This window comes from Melanerpes formicivorus, unplaced genomic scaffold (genome assembly GCF_026170545.1).
Source record: "Melanerpes formicivorus ecotype bairdi unplaced genomic scaffold, bMelFor1.0.p_v2 SCAF_25, whole genome shotgun sequence".
NCBI classification, from domain to species: Eukaryota; Metazoa; Chordata; class Aves; order Piciformes; family Picidae; genus Melanerpes; species Melanerpes formicivorus.
This window is the reverse complement of record NW_027142377.1, coordinates 12,021,271-12,037,507: the sequence shown is the minus strand read 5'-3', so window position 1 is coordinate 12,037,507 and position 16,237 is coordinate 12,021,271. Positions and strand designations below refer to the sequence as shown.

Here is a 16,237-nt window from a genome sequence, read left to right as displayed (position 1 = left end):
GAAGGGCTGAGAGAGTTGGGGTTGTTCAGCCTGGAGAAGAGAAGGCTTTAGCAAGACCTTAGAGCAGCTTTACAGGATCCAAAGGGAACTACAAGAGTGCTAGAGAGGGACTTTTTACAAAGCCATGGAGTGAGAGGATAAGAAGTAATGGCTTAAAACTGGAAGAACATCAATTTGTATTAGACATTAAGAAGAATTTCTTCCCTGTAAGGATGGTGAGGCACTAGAGAAATTGTGGGGAGGCTCCAAGCCTGGAACTGTTTAGAGGCAGATTGGATGGGGCCTTGAGAAAGCTGGTCTAGTAGGAGGTGTCCCTGCCCGTGGCAGGAGGTTGGAACTTGATGATCTTTCAAGTCCCTTCCAACCCAAAACATTCTATGATTTTTTTCCTCAGTTTTCAGTATCCTTTTTTTTTTTTCTCTGTACCCCTCAGCTGGTCAAAAAGAGGGACAGGTGGAATTTCCTGACTTACCTGCATCCTTACATCAAAATACTACCAATGAGTAAGAAAAGGCCTCAATTTCTCCTATAATCAATTATTTTGAAGCCCAGCCTACAGTAGAAAGCTTTCCTAGTAATAGTTGCACCACTCAACAGCTCTTGTGAATGAACTTCCTCTAGGACTTATGCTATCTTGAATCATATGATATCTAACATGGTCAATAGCAGAAGCAAAGCTTTTAGATACAGGAGGTTGCAATTCCATTGGTTAGTGCCTTGGTGTCGACATATCTATAGTGGGTATGATTATTATAAAGGTCTTACAGCTGTGACTCTTGCAAAGCATAGGAAAGCACGAAAATTAGTAAGCAGGGTATTGCATTTCCACTTCACTTCCAAGTCCAAAAAAACAAGTGAGACTTAAGTAGCTGCATGAAGTGATGATGGCTCATTAAGCTCTGTCTCTTTATGAAAGCTACATAAAGCCCACATTTTTAGGAACATTTTGCAATACAGTACCACAAAGACAGTTGTCTAGACCCCGATATTTATATAGATACAGCTACTTTATTAACTATAGTTCTCAGAAAGCTACTTTACCTTTTCTTTCCCAGGACTGAAATGATTTACCTGGCATCTGGAAACAAAGGTCTGGAAACTGCTCAGTGGCTTCTGATGTATATTTGGTAAATTAAAAATGCCTACAAAAATGAGAGTGCAGATGCTTTCACCGAGAGTAGGAAGGCTTGTGATTCTGAGCACAAAAGGACAATTACAGGAGTCAGTCTGAGTTTCTGGAAACCTCAGAAGTTTACTCTTGCATGCGTTATTGGCAGTCCTGCTTTGAATCTGCTTGTTCTGCTCTTCGAGTAAGCTATACTTATGACTGCTAAAACATCTCATTTCAAGTTAACCACATTTCAGTGAACTTGGCAAGAAGTGCAGGTATAAGAAAAGGCTGTTCCCCAGCAGTGTTTAGAGAGAACAAATGCATCACAGTTATCACAAAATAAACATTTTATTAGCCATAACAAACAACATATAAAATGACAAATAAAGAAGTGCAGGGTGCATGAGTCATTAACATATGTGCACTCTTGTCATATGCCCTTATTTTCCACTGGAGTTGGCTGCAGTTAACACTGTGGCAATCTGTGCTGGCTCTTGGGCAGGTAGGAGGTAAAGAAAGAAGGTGTATGGGAAGAGACCTGCTCTACAGAGCTGTGTCTGAAGTACAGTGGCTGCTGCAGTGAAATGACTGGGTGTTTTGTTCCAGACTGCTTTGCAGTTTACTAAATCTCAGTCTTCAAGGAAAACTATTCAAGTGTGTCCTTTCTCCAGTGTGTTGTGTCACAGAGGCCAAGCAGGCCTATGAAAAAGATACACCCTTTTCTTTCTTCTAATCATCTGTTCCTTCTCAGTCAAGGTCACTGATAAGCACAACAAAACAAGAAAAGGCATTGTTAGATTGGAAAGGTCATAGATTGAAAAATGTCCATCTTTGTCCCACTCCTACTTTCTTCTCATTAAGTATGAAATGGGTCAGCCTCATGGTGGGCAGTTCAGAAAATTCATCAATGATGGCTACTTTAAGTCTACCACCTTTTGAGTAGTTGGCATACCAGTTATGGACTACCATATATACTGTCTATAAAAACATGGCTGTGACTAGGACTGAACATGCAATGATTTGTTTGTAAAGTGCAGAAACCTCAGAGAAGGTTATTCAGAGCAGCTACAGTTCACCCAGACACCTTGTTGTAAGAAGCACTTCTCCAGGGCTGGTAAAGGTGAGGCAGTAACTCACTGTAGAAGTTAAACCAGGCCTTCCTAGATGCTCACTCTCAGAGTTTAAAGAGCATGTGCTGAAAAATGCTGACAGCTTCCTGGAGGGAAAAGGGAATGTTCATGTAACAATCAGCCTGAAAATCCACAAATGGGAATGGATAGCTGTTATTTTTTGCTACAGTGAGCAGGTTCTCTGAACCAACAACCAAAAGCCTCTACTTTTCCTGAATAAAGAAGAAATGTTTGGAACGGAGTTTCATCTCAGAAAGCCAAGGACTACACATATGAAAGTTCATAATACATGTCTATGCTTTTATTCACAGAACACAGAGTTTTGGCAACCAGTTACAAGGCTGCTTGCCATCTTGTTTCTCATCTGGTTTGATGGCATCCTAAGGTATGTGCTTCAGTGCCAGTGGTTTTGCCCCCCTCACGCAAAGAATTGATATTTAGTCACAGAAATTCTACACATCAGATACATTTCTGTATATTCAACACTCTTTTAGGAACACTGGCCAGGGTTTGTTCTTATTTTTTGGTTAACTTATGACTGGCAGTGTTTGTAGGGCTATTTTTAAAATAAACTGGCTATTTAGAAGGCTTTTTCTTTGTTCCCTGCCCTCACTGTTCTAAAGGAGGGATGGAAGAATTGAAGAGGAAGGATGAGTTCTCAAGAGGGTAAAAAAAAAGTTAACTTAAGGAAAATGAGAACCATTTCAAAGAGATGAGTAGAAACAGCATATGCAAATGAACCTACCTGAGCTTGCTTTCAGGTTCATGAGGCAATCCTGACTTCCACCCGAGGACACCTCCTCATTGCTTTGTATATCCCTTCTCAACAAGCTTGTGGTCAATATCCATTTCTGGGATTATTTTTCTTCTCTTTTTGGAGATGGTGTGCCCAGTGCTCATGGACTTCTACTTTTCTTTAGCATCATTCTGTACACTTGGCAATAGAACCTCTCTCTTTTTTCACACTGGCAGTTTCCTTTTAATTCTATATTTGACTCTTTTTCCCTGCTGTGGCATTGTTATTCATTCCTCTCATCACAGCCTCTGCATTTTTTACTTGCAGTGTCCAAAAAAATCACCTCAGTTCTTTTGAGGATGCTGCAGCTGGCCTGTGCCTGATATCCTTGAGGAATAAGTATGCTACTTTGCTGTAATATGGAGGTCCAGTAACTCCACACAGAGTAATGCCCTTGAGCTCAGGTAGATCCAAACACACAGCGTGCGTTAAAAGGTTGAGAAAATGTGGGGGTTTTCATCAGTGGAAGTGATGAAATCCAGAGTTTGATGAAAAGTGGAATTTGAGATCAGAAGGAGACTGGTCACAGCCACAGTATCAGAGGATTATGAAATCCTTCAAGAACTTAATAAATTTGGGTTTTGCAGTAAATAAGAAACATACCCCTGCTCAGGAATCTTACCACTGCAGGAACAATTGTTTTCAATGAAGATAGTTTCACGTGGTCTGCATAACCTCTGGGTGCTTCCCAACAAGGACCTGGGATGGACTTTGTGTGTGCATGTGCTGAAAAAACACAACTTCGTACAGTCCAAGAAGTTTGGGGTTGAGGATTATTAAATCAAACTTTGCTGCATAACCAAGACACTGCAGAAATATGATTCTGAATTCATAACAATTTGACTTAGACATACCAACAACACTGGAAAGATATAGAGAAAATAAAGCCCTGCACTCAACCTTATCATTTTCTATGACATAAGAGAAGTTTTATTTCTTCCTAAATAGGCACATAACCAAAAAACAACACTGAGTGTTTACACATGGGACATGACAGCCACAATATATGCAAAGTCGTTATAAACACAGTTTCATATCTAAACATGGGTATTTTCAGACAACAGAGGAATTGCTAAGATCTCTGAAAATGCTACTAAAACAGATCACTGCTGCTGAAAATTCAGACATTTGATTTAGCATCTAATTTGGGGGAAGTAGATAAGAAACAAAGTGATGAGCCACTGACTCACGGTATCACGAGAGGCCTGGGGAACCCCTTGCAAGGGTATTCCTTATGCCAGAGAATGTCCTGCTGCAGCACTGGAAGGAATGCCAGAGCATCTCCTTCAAGAGAAAGCCCAAGCAGTCCCCACAGTTTACCCTCACAACAAACCTTGGATGTCGCCTCTTTCTGCATTTTGGCTATTTTGTTTGAAACTGTTCAGGAAGTGACAAAGATGGACTAGGTTAAATGCTGTAACACGGTACTTATTCACACCACATTAGGCAGAGGAACACTAAAATTAGGCATAAAATTTTATTCCCTTGATAATATCCTCCAGTATTGGCTAGAGACAGGAGAAGCAAAGGGAATTTCCCTTGGAAAAAGCAAGCAAGCTATTGCTATGCAATGTCAAAACTGTGGCATTACATCTTTCAAGTAAGTATCATCATTTCTATCAGGGAGAGTTGGGGCGGGGGTGAAACATCAGCAGAGTGACTGGAAAAAAACAGCCATTCAGTGAGCAGTCTAAAGGCTCTTTTGAATGGTTGCCATACCCTCCCTTAAATCCTATCTGTAAACAATTTTGTTAATCACAAAAACATGAGAAAGTGAGGAGATTATTTCTTTTGAAGCCACATGAGAAATATGTTTGGCCTATCACTCCATTAAAAAACATTACAGGTCTGATATAAAGCTCATTGCTGTCTTTCCTCTGGGGTCAGGAGCAGTCTCAAGCAAAGCAGAAACAAACCAGCAGTCTTCCTCAAAACTACCATGAAAACATCTCTTAAAAATTGCTGCTTTTCACCAATTCTCTTCACCCCCGCTCCTGGTGATGGACAGCACTTGCTGGATTCAGACTGAGCAAGCTGAAGTTATGTCAAGTGATCAGTGGCATACCATGCCTTTTCTAATCACCTTCCTGATTAAAAAATGCCAGGCTGACATGAGGTGTGCAGACTTTTAATACTTCACAAAATACCAGATCCCAGTGCTGGTCTGGATGAGTATCTGTGGTGAGTTTGCATGGTGCAGAGCTAGAATCAATTTTGGTTACAATGGATCCTCAAGATAGATAAAATTTATCCTGAAGGAAACTGCAAGCAATTGCCCAGATGCATTAGGCAGTTGGGAGTTTCAGCAAACCAAAGGGGCCACTGGCAGACGCAGCATTGATTTCTTTGTGTTTACAACCTACCAGACAGTTCCCTACCAGACCTGATGTGATGGATGTCTATGGGGCACCCCACAGCCTTGGTTATTTCCACAGCTAAGTTGGCTGCTTTCATTACCTGGTGACTGTGTTCCACATCTGCAGCTTCAGCGCAAACATATTGAACTAGTAGATACACTGCAAAGCCGATCCGGGAGCAGACTCTAAATCCAATCTAATACTAATGTTTACTGTTTTCCTCACTCAAAGTATGATCCCTTTTAAGGGATCGAAAATCCTATTGTGGTTTTGGTCTGTCTGTCTCCACATCCTACTCCCCCTCCCAACACAAGCCATTCCCCTTCATTTCAGTTTCATTATGTTTTGCTGCTTTTTCTCCTCTACAGCTAAAATAGGCAGAGTGGTTGTAATCAAAGCAAAATACTGTGAAGGATTCTAAAGAGATAATCTTTGTCAATGGCCTGCAAAAGCTTTGATTCGCTCTCCTTTTGACTTTTTAATCTAGGATATGTGGAGAAGATGATGCTATTTGGTCAGTACCCGTTTTCATTCCACGGAAATCTGGCTGCACTTCTGTTTAAAACAGCATTGATAATCTGTCTAGGATTTCTCATCACTCCTGTTGTGAGAAAGAAAAGGTCAGCAAGTAATCTATACCCATAAAGTTTTCCTGTACTATACAGTCAAGAACTTCATATCTTTATTGAAAGTTGATCAACATGATGCAAACCTTTACCAAGTTCAGGCATATTGATATTAAATTTGGTATTTCCATAAGGATATTCAGGGTTGGATAGGTATTGAGTAGCAAAGTACTTTTCCACCACCGAATCTCTCAGCAAGACAATGGCTGTGCTCAGAGTTGATAGAGAAATAGGCTCTAACGCAGAGAACTTCGGTTTATAATTGGGCTCATGCAATGCACTTGAAAAGAAATGCCCATACTGATTTCCCAGGGAAATACCAGTAGGTCGAAATGATATTCCCATTCTCTGGGAGTCCACACAAAAGCCTGAATGGTGCAGAACAACAGTTTTCAAAACAGTATGGGGTTTTTGCCATTCATATGGCAAAGTTTCTAGCTAATAAATTGCCGCATATGTGCCCGCAGGTATGAGTATGGAATCAAAAGGCTCCTTTGCATCTTATTCATCTCCTCAACACAACAATTAAAACAGGAGATAACAGGGAAAGTAAAAAAAAAATATAATTAAAACAAAGGGCCCTGCAAAATGCTCTTTAGCAAATCTGGAGACTACCCCTCTGAATACAGTGAAGTAGCTTTTCTTCTTTCTTAATTGCCTTTGTCTCCAAACACACAGTTGCTCAGTTCTCTAATATGTAAGACACAAGATTGCAGAGTAAAACAACAAAGTCATACCAGGAGCTAAGAACTACTATGACCAAAGTGATGCCCTTTTTTAAAACACAGGCATATAACTGAATGCTTCCCATCTAAAACAAAGAAGCCACTGCAAATAGTTAGGATTTAACTATTGCCCTTGTGGGTTAAAAAGATGGGGGGGGGGAACATTCACTGTGCAGAAAGTTCAGGCTGTAAAATACATACAAAATTGAATCCACTTTCAAATTAGTTTAAAATGTACCAAAGTGTGCATTGAGTCAGTGTAACCATTTGCTCTTCCCTTTGTTTCACTTGATAAACAGATGTCATTTTTAGGAAAATATCATCACTATTTTGTTGGGTTTTTTTTTCCCCAGTGAAAATTCCTGTTTCATTGCACCCTGTCACACATCACTCTGTAATTCTGGTGTTAGCAGTGTTATGTTGCCATCTTAATTGTGTTTAAATGTGTCATATTGCAAACAAGTACAAACATAATATATTCACCAGACTACACCACGGCAACCAAGTTTAACCTTATCATTCCAAACTTGAAGAACCCTGATAAATCATCAGGAGTTCCTCCTAACTGCCTACTAAGGGTTAACAGTTCGTTCCAATATTATTTTGTTTGCTTGTTTGTTTGTTTGTTTGCAGAGTGACACGACAAGGACTTTTAGTTCATCTTTGAAAAATGACCACACAAATATCACACAAACCCAAAATGTCAATTCAAAAAAGAAAGGAGAGAGGTTAAAAACTAAATGTCGCTTGGAACTGCATGCTGGTTTTCTCCAAAACAACGGAATTAAAGATAACAAAACCCACACACATCTCTCAAATGGAAGCAAATCACTCATTAAACTGCTCTACAATAGTGACAACAACTATGTAAAGACAATTAAAGGATAATAATTTCTGCTTAACCCCCAACCTTAACTGCAGTTTCAAAATTAGGTCAATTAAAATGAAAATCACATTTTTAAGGGGATGAAGAATCATTCAAATGGGATAAAAATATTCCTAAATGACTGCATGAAAAACAAAGCAAATGCAACTAAATTTTAAACATCCCCCGCCCCCCCTTCCCCCCCCCTTCCCCCCCCCCCCCCCCCCCCATCTTGTACACAGCATCAGAATTATATAAGAAATGCCCGTCTATGGATGCTCTGTTCGAGAAATGGAATTCCAGCCTGGCTCGGTGTTATCATCTGGCAACAGAATCTGTCATGCCAAGATTGTTTTTATTTTCTTCTTTTATTTTCTCCTCTCAATAAAGGAGCCTTCCTAAGGACACAAATATAATGGAGAGATCTGGAGCTGAGCGAATCAGCCCTAATTTGTCAATCAGTAACTTCAGGTTTTAGCATTACTGCCGAGTTTGTGTTAAATAATCATTATCTCTCCCCCCCCCCCCCCCCATACCCCCCCCCCCCCAGCCAAGAAAATGCATATCACACCAATTCAAACTAACCACATCTGGGCTTTCATGGACACAGTAGTTGCTAATTTTACAAGTCTGCCCACATTGTTCCAGAAAATAAGAAGCAGAAACCTGACATTTCGTTATTAAAACCACGGAGAGCTCAATCCTGTTTCCACTGGAATCAATGTCAAACTCCCTGTTGACTTCAGGGAAAGCAGGATCGGGCCCTGAGCTGTTCAGCCTCCTCCAGCTCTACGCAAAGGAGGATGTGTTGAGGAGCTGGGGTGGAAGTACAAACCCTAGCTTTTCCTTTGTTAACTGCCCAAAGAGTTGGAACTTTCCATCACTTTGTGAACACCAGCAAAGTGCCCTGCAAGCAACAACGCTGAGAAAAAAAGACATATTTACCTTGAAGGGAACACCAAAGGGAAAGCTGTCGAACTGCAAACCCAAAGTAGTCCAAAGGAATGATCTATGCATGCAGTCCAAACACGGCACCTTCAAGTAGGCCACAGTCTGTCAAGCCGTCGTCTCGGTACCAGCAACCCTGCCTTCCATCTTATGATATTCACCCCGAAAAACCGACAGACCCGTTCCACAACAACAAAACTCTCCTAATGCTTTTGAACGCCCACCATTTGTTCTCCATTCATCCAATCAACTTTGCACTGCACATCTTCTCCTGCAACGGAGGCTCAAGAGGCAGGATCCCTTCTCATCTGTATGCTAATTATTTTGCCACATGGACAAAAAGTCGTAAAAATGCTTTCAGACAGGCAAACTGACGGGCCTGAAAATGGGAGGCAGAAATTAATCAGTTGCCCCCACTGAAGGCAGAGGAGACGGGCATGCGTGCAGCTCTGCTGGATCAGCTGTAAACTCCATTTAAGGAGGCAGCATAGCAGGCAGCAAGCCCCAATCCCCTCAGCACCACATCCCCGCCGCACACCAGCATCCGCAGCTGATCGCTGACTTACCGCCCTCCTCAGCCCCGCATTCTTTAAGCAGCTCCGCGCAGCTCCATGCTGCCGGTCCGGCCGCGCAGGCCCAGCCCCGGCGGGGCGGCAGGAGGCGGGCAGGGCTGGGGCCGAGCTCCGAGCCCTCCCGTCACCCCGGGACTGGGCTCCCCGCCCTCCCTCCCCTCCCGCCACCCCGGGACCGGGCTCCCCGGTGGCCTTGGGGCTCCGCGGCGGAGCCGTATTGTACCGAATAGAGGAGTAAAAGAAAACGCCGCCCGAGGGGAGGGAGAGCTGAAAAGACTCCAGTGGAAAATGGTGTCTCCCTTATAGAATAGCAGACCCACCACCTCCAAAATGAATTAAAAAAAAACCCAAAAGCAACACACCACCAGAAAACACACAATAATCAGGCCTCTAGACATGTCTTTAACGTAAAATAATGATTGAAAACCATCGTTGTTTTGCCTCCCGAGCACCGCGCCAGGGTTTACAGAGTTAATTCATCACCGGGATTGCTGAAGCCTCTCTCGCTTTACCTGCTCACACCATCTTCTCCCCTCTGAAACAAAAGAGCTGTTCGCAGAGGAAAAGATGAGCAGCCTCCCACCATGAGCAGCCTGCGGGGCTCGGCTCTGGGTGATCACCAACCCAAACACCAACAAGGGCCAGATTTCCCTGTGCCTCCTTCTCGGCGTTTGTCCCCAGCAATTTAACGTAGGTTTTGTGGCTTTCTCGCTGCCTGCGTTTAGCCCAGGGACCGCGTTACTAAAGCGTGTCACCCAGACAACGACCGGGAAGAGGCACCCCACCGCCTTGCAGCGCGGTGGCAGAGGCTTTTCCGCCCGCCCCCGAGCAGCCTTCCCTGCGGGGTTCGCCCCCGGGCAAGCCGGATGCCCCTGCGACGGGAGAGGCTTTGCCAGCGGGGAGTCACTCGGCTGAAACCCGTCCCCGAAATGTCATTTCGATAGCAGCGTGACAGGCTGTGATCTTTAGGCGGAGGAGGCGGCACACCCCCTTCTTCTCCCCCCCTTCCCCCCGCATTGGCACGGCTCAGCACACCCCCGACGACTCAGCCCTGCCGTGCCCTGGCGCTGCCCGCCCTCAGCGCCCATTCCCACAGGAAAAGCTTCGTTTCCTCTGGGAAGGAGCCTGGCCAGGACACACATCCAGCCTCCCTGTACACACACCCTGTTCCCTTGCCCTCCTTATTGCCATTGTGCTGCTGCAGCTCCCTCCTCCAAGCACCCCCTCCCCTCCTTTCCTGCCCTGCGCGGTGATGCTGGGTGCGGGCAGGGCACTGCGGGCAAACCCCAAAGTCACAAGGAACACCCTCCTCCAGCCCTGGGAGGTAATCCCTCCTGAGCCGTCTGCCTGACGCGTGGACACTGGGCATGTCTGGGATGTAGAGGTGACCCTTCTCTTCCCAATCAGCCCTGCCAGGAATCACACTGCGGGCTGAAGTTACAGCGAGTCTCCCTGTCACCATCCCTTCACAGCCACAGCCATCAGAGGAGCTCCACAGCTGCTCTCCGATGGTGGGAGAGGGAATTTTGCGAGGGGAAGTTTGGACACAGGGATTCAGGGGAGACCCAGCCTGCTGGGAAAAGGGACTAACAATAGCAGAGCCCTCATGACTTCTACGATTTTGGTGGAAGTCGTAGTGTTTCCCTGGGAAAAAAAAAAAAAGACGACTTACGTGTCTCTTCCCCCGCCCCCCATCTCCACCTCGCTCCTGGTTTGGGTGTTGTGTTGGGTGGGGTTTTTTTCCCTTAATTTTTCTCTGTCATCTCTGATTACATCTCCCCGCACTGGCAGGGCTCTCCCGAGGCCGAGGTGCAGAGCTCTGGGGAGCAGAGCCACGACTGGGACGCAGGTGCAGGCGGGAGTGGGGAGGGCACCATGGAGAGCGCGGGGGGGTGATGGCAGTGGTGATGGGGGGGCGGGAGTGTGAGTGGAGCAGACCTACTGGGAGAAAAGCCTCCTTGCAGCAGGGAAGCAGGGAAGCAGGGCTGCCATGTTTATGTCGTAGAAAGGGCATGTCAGTTTGGGTTTTTCCGTCCAAATCGGTGTAGCCTGAGAAGTGCATGCACCCCTGGGGGGGAAAGGGCCCGTGGGGCAGTGTGCAGGGTATCTACAACCCGATATCTGAATCTCCTCACTTCCTAACCTTCGGATAACGGTATCCACATTTTAAAAATCAAGGCTTGGCTTTTCTTTCTGCTAAAGCTACCCTCCTTATGTTAGATCCTGGCGAGCCTTAGTGAGACAGTGGAGGCAGCTCTGTGGCACATGTATCATGGCAGGCATTTGGAAACTTTATGAAGGTGACTAAACTGGGGGAAAACCCCAAAACCTCAGCATCTTCTCCAGCCTTCAGGATGACACAAAGAAATGGCCCAATGACAAAAACAACACTTGCTTTAATCGAGGCAGAATGTATATAAATCCTGCACCAGGCAGAGTTAAGAAGAGGAGAAGACTGCATCAGTTAGAAACATTTACAAAGAGACAGGTGTGAAAAAAATAATATTTGGGAGACTGGTGATTCAATGGCCTAATTATCCTCCATAAGACACTAGGGTATGGGTTTAATGTTGTGGGCTGGATTCTACCCCCTCCCTCCTCCTCCCTTCCCCACCTCCATGTTTCATCAACGTGCATTATACATGGGGAAGAGGAGATGCAGGTCATGTTTAAGCAACATTAATAAGAGCACAGGATTTTTCCTGAAGGTTAAGTTTGGCAGGTTAGGAAATTTCAGGCAAAGTAGGTTTTAAACCTTCCATTTCTTTTCCTTTCTCATTGGAAGCAGTTTCTAACAGGACTTGAAACATTAGAGAAACACAGAAAACAGAATTCAAACATCAAATGAATCCTCTACTGTCAATAAGGGAGTGCGATTTCAGCCTGGCAGGAGTATTACAAGAATATATCCACTAACGAGCAGCCTTAATTGGCCTGCATATTGTGGCTGTCACTGTTAAAACCTGTTCCTATACAGTGCAATTTTATACATCATTTAAATGTATAGTTCTCTAAAGCAGCTAGGGAGACAATACTTTACTCACCGGGCTTTTGCTTTTGGGTGGGAAAAGAATGGGAAGATAAGGAAATTAAAAGCAAACAGGAATCCTTACTAGGAATATGGTATCAGTGCTGGAAAAAATACCTGAAAGTCAAAGGTACAGTAAAAACCAGTAGACCTTCTTGGTCTTTGTCAGTTTTGAGTGGACAGTATTATTAATCCACAGATCACAATGGCTGCAGAGGTTTCACAGGCATTTGCTACACTCACAACTTTTAAAATGCAGACTGTTCCTTGCCAGATCTCACATTTTCCTCAGCAGGACACTTTGCCTTAATATTACTTTTAATTTAGTGATTTGCAGCAGGTCAATGCTCATCCTGGCAAATCACACACACAAGAGAGTTTAATGTGTGGCTTTGGTTTCCAGTCCAGGGTCACACTCATAAAGAATACAAATGCAAGAAAGGATATTGGGGGAGGGCGGAAGATACTGCGCATGTGCAGCTGGCAGTTGTTAATGATAACAATGTAACTTCTAGGTAATAAAAGCCAAAACACCAAACAGGGCAGAACAGATTGTGCCCTAATGTGTGAAGTGACTTACCTTAAAGAGGTTATTCCTAGTCTGATCTCTGATTTAAAATGGCCTGACCTGCAAACTTGAATAGAAAATGCTGTTGCAACTGAAAACTGAAAAAAGTCATTTATATGTATAAGAAACTTTAAAAAGGTCTTTCAGACCAAGCATCAATCAAGAAAACATTTCCTGTTGTCAAACTCCAGAAAATGAGGATTTGCAGGGCAGGTGCAGGAAAGACTATGGGCACATTAGTGTTGGTGAGGGCAAATGTGATTTTGAGGTGGTGTGTTGCACATGTTGTTTATTTGGTTAAAAAATAAAAGAAGATAAAGGAAATCATTCAGGCTCAACAAAGCACTCTTTCACTGGGAGGCAAAAGTCTGCCTAAGTATGGCAACACTTGCAATGTCCCTCATGCTCTGAGAGTTAAGCAAGTGCCTCTGTTCAAACTGCTCTGCCCCATGGACCTCTTCAAGAACATAAAACGCCAGTGAAGATAGAAGTCTTTAAACCTACAGGTTTGATGCTGTGCCACAGCCAGCTTCCCGCTGCCTAGGCAGGAGGCACATGGCCCCGTCTTGCTTGTACCTCAACACGCAGAGCCATGAGGGCGATGTCAACGAGCTCTTTGCCCATCGCCGGAAAGCGGCAGGGAGCTGGGAGGAGCAGAAACACAGCTCCCGGTGCTGAGCAGCACGGACAGCTCCCGGTGCTGAGTAGTGCGAATAGCTCCTGGTGCTGAAGGGACCAGACAGCTCCGGTGCTGAGCAGTGCGGACAGCTCCCGGTGCTGACCGGCAGAGAGGGGGGAGGCAGTGGGTGCCCAGGCTGAATGGCGCTGTCTGCAGAACAATGGCAGCCAAGCTCCAAAGCCTGCTATAATCGCATTAATGAGATTAATCAGCGAATTAGCAGCAGTCAAATGTCAGGGTGGCAGGGAGGAATCCAGCCAAGCTCGGTAATTAACTTTTGGGGGGCAGGAGAAGGGAATCGGTGGTGTTATCCGTTAGGCTTTTCCTGAAGTTTGCCAGGTTTTATTCAGCAGCCCTTGGAAGATGCTGACAGCATAAGTGGCGTGGGGAGGAGGGGATAAGAGGGAGACCTCGACCTTTGCGTGCTGTAAGACAGCCTGCTAACACACAGTAGCCCCTTCCCACTGAAGTCCATGGAGAAAACCAGCACTGTTTCAAACCCCCCACCCCAGACACTGGAGCTGCACTGAACTCTAAGTGGAAAATTAGTTCTGTGATCCAATTTCCACTGTAAATTCCAACAGTCTTGATAAACATGATTGGTGCCCAAAGAGCATTAAATCTCACTCCTTTTAAGAAATCTACAAGAAATATACTCCTTTTGAAATCAGAGGGTAGGAGAAAACAGTCCCCTATAAACAACTCTCAGCAATAGATTATCATGACAAGTTAATGCTAGATCTGCTGGGGAGTGTTTTCTAAAACAAAGCACACACACACACACACACACACACACACGAGGAATAAATAGAGGAATTTTAATCAAGTAATTTAGACTAAGATACTTAATGTACACAAGTCAGAGTTCTGATCTCTTGCTGCCCTCAATAAAAGTGAAACTTATCTCTACCTCAAATTCAGCACCCACCACTATTTCTCCCTTGTGACTGTGAAATAGGAAGGGGGGAAAAAAAGAGAGAGAGAGAGAGAGATTCCCCATAGGTGATGAAGAAAAATCTCAAAGTATTTATTGTCAAGAAAGTGCTGCATCTCTCCTCTCTGTCTTTGAAAGGAGTGCTACCAAACACACAAAGCATTTTGCATGTAAACACTCTACTGTAATGCACAGGCTACTTCTGCAGAGAAGACATGACCATTCGAAAACACTTTGCCTGGATGAGGCTGTGCACTTCTGAGTTGGTCAGTACTCAGAAGCAAATGGCAAGCTTCTGTTCCGTTCAGTTTCATCTTTGTTAGTGACAAAAAAAAAAAGCAAATCTCTGCAACATGTCTCACATCAGAGAATAAGTCAGTTCTTTTTCACAAAGTCATTCTCTTTTATACTCCTCAGGTACTTTTAGCACTAAATTAAGATCAACAAATTTGCGCTACAGGGACTACAGTCATACTTAACTAGTTTAGAGCCAGAACATAGACTGCTGGTTTTGGAGAGTTAACTGCACTAACCATTCCTCATTTGCAAAGCCTTTTCTCTTTAAAAATCAAACTGTAATAGCTAAGAAACATGTAAATAGTCTTCCTTCAAAATGCTACCCATACAAAAGTGTTGCCCTTTTAAAGTACAAATTCACTGCTCTCAAACATCATTTTAGTGTAAAAACCTTGTATCTTATAATCTTTTATTTGATTGCACTCAGCTGTCATTGAGCATTCCAGTCTGTGAAGTTTTTTTTCCTTGGGTTCTCCATATCAAACAAGTACCATCCAACATGCAGCAAGTTCATATAAACAACAACATGCTTCATGCCTGCCACATTATGTGTTCATATAGTAAACACAGACTTTTGAGCGTCTATTCTACAGCCCAACACAATTTCAGCTGCACAGCAGCACTGCCAGAAGAACTTAAGCAAACAATGGACATTTAAGTACAAGCCACAGAATGACTGCAAAAATCACGATAACCTTTCCAGTTAGCTACACGCATCAACCCCCACCCTGCACGAAACACAGCCCACACCTGCACTGTTAACCATTTACAAGTTAAACACAAGCAAAACATTTCAGTACGGCTAAGAAACACCCTGGCTTACTACAACTTTGAAAGGATGAGGAGTAAGAAGCATACCACAGAGACCCAGAAAAGGCTGCTTTTTTCTTCATTGAACACTCAAAAGATACCCCATGTTCCAGGGAATTAAAAACAAAAACCCATACAGATATGTATTAAAATACACCCACCAACACTGAGTAAAAAAAAAATCAGGGGGGCTTCAAGAAGACTGCAGGGAAAAAGCTCTCACTCTCTTTAGTGTGCAGAAGCTTAGGGGGAAAAAAAATGTCGCCCTGGCAGGAATGACAAATGCAGTAGGATAGGCTAGCAGGCCTGAGGGATCTGTTTTACTTCCACATACATCCTCTAATGCACACACTCCCACTCATCCTCTCGAGATGCCTTTTTTTTCCCCCTCCACTTTCTCTCTTTTTTTTTTTCCCCAGCTCCAAATCCCCGGCATATGACCTTCTGTTAAATAGATAAAAAAAAATTTGCTTATCAGTCATGCAAATGAGGCTGAATTCATTTTCCACAACAGATGGCCTCATAGATAATGATGATGGAAGAGAGAAAATTGAATGTCTCTCACAAGGTGGTCATGGCAACCGAGAGCAGAATAATATCAATAATAAGCTCACTGCATAATAAGGTTGTCAATCCCACAAATCAAAGTCTCCAGCTAAATCAGGTATCCCACCCCCAGCTAGTTATCAGGTAAATAAAGAAATAGAGAGCGTTCTTTTTCTTTTTAAATGAGGAGCTGCGAAAGGAAATGGTAGCTCCAGTTACCAAATCTGCAGAAGAGATTTTGCACA

General features: G+C 43.9%; 1 protein-coding gene across 24 annotated transcripts in view; it reads right to left on the bottom strand.

Annotated features, from left to right (window-relative positions):
* MYT1L (myelin transcription factor 1 like) overlaps window positions 1-15,752 on the bottom strand; it is a 299,847-nt gene extending 284,095 nt beyond the window's left edge. For 9 of the 24 annotated variants that reach the window (XM_068153371.1, XM_068153382.1, XM_068153389.1 and 6 more), the window contains exon 1: window positions 8,556-9,008. The gene's annotated coding sequence lies outside the window, so the exon portion shown is untranslated. Of the gene's footprint in view, window positions 1-8,281; window positions 8,485-8,555; window positions 9,011-9,124; window positions 9,329-9,642; window positions 9,782-10,293; window positions 10,305-15,494; window positions 15,540-15,607 lie in introns of those variants that run through there. The other 15 variants (XM_068153380.1, XM_068153383.1, XM_068153397.1 and 12 more) reach the window with 11 other exon arrangements.
* Between the last annotated feature and the right edge of the window lie 485 nt (window positions 15,753-16,237).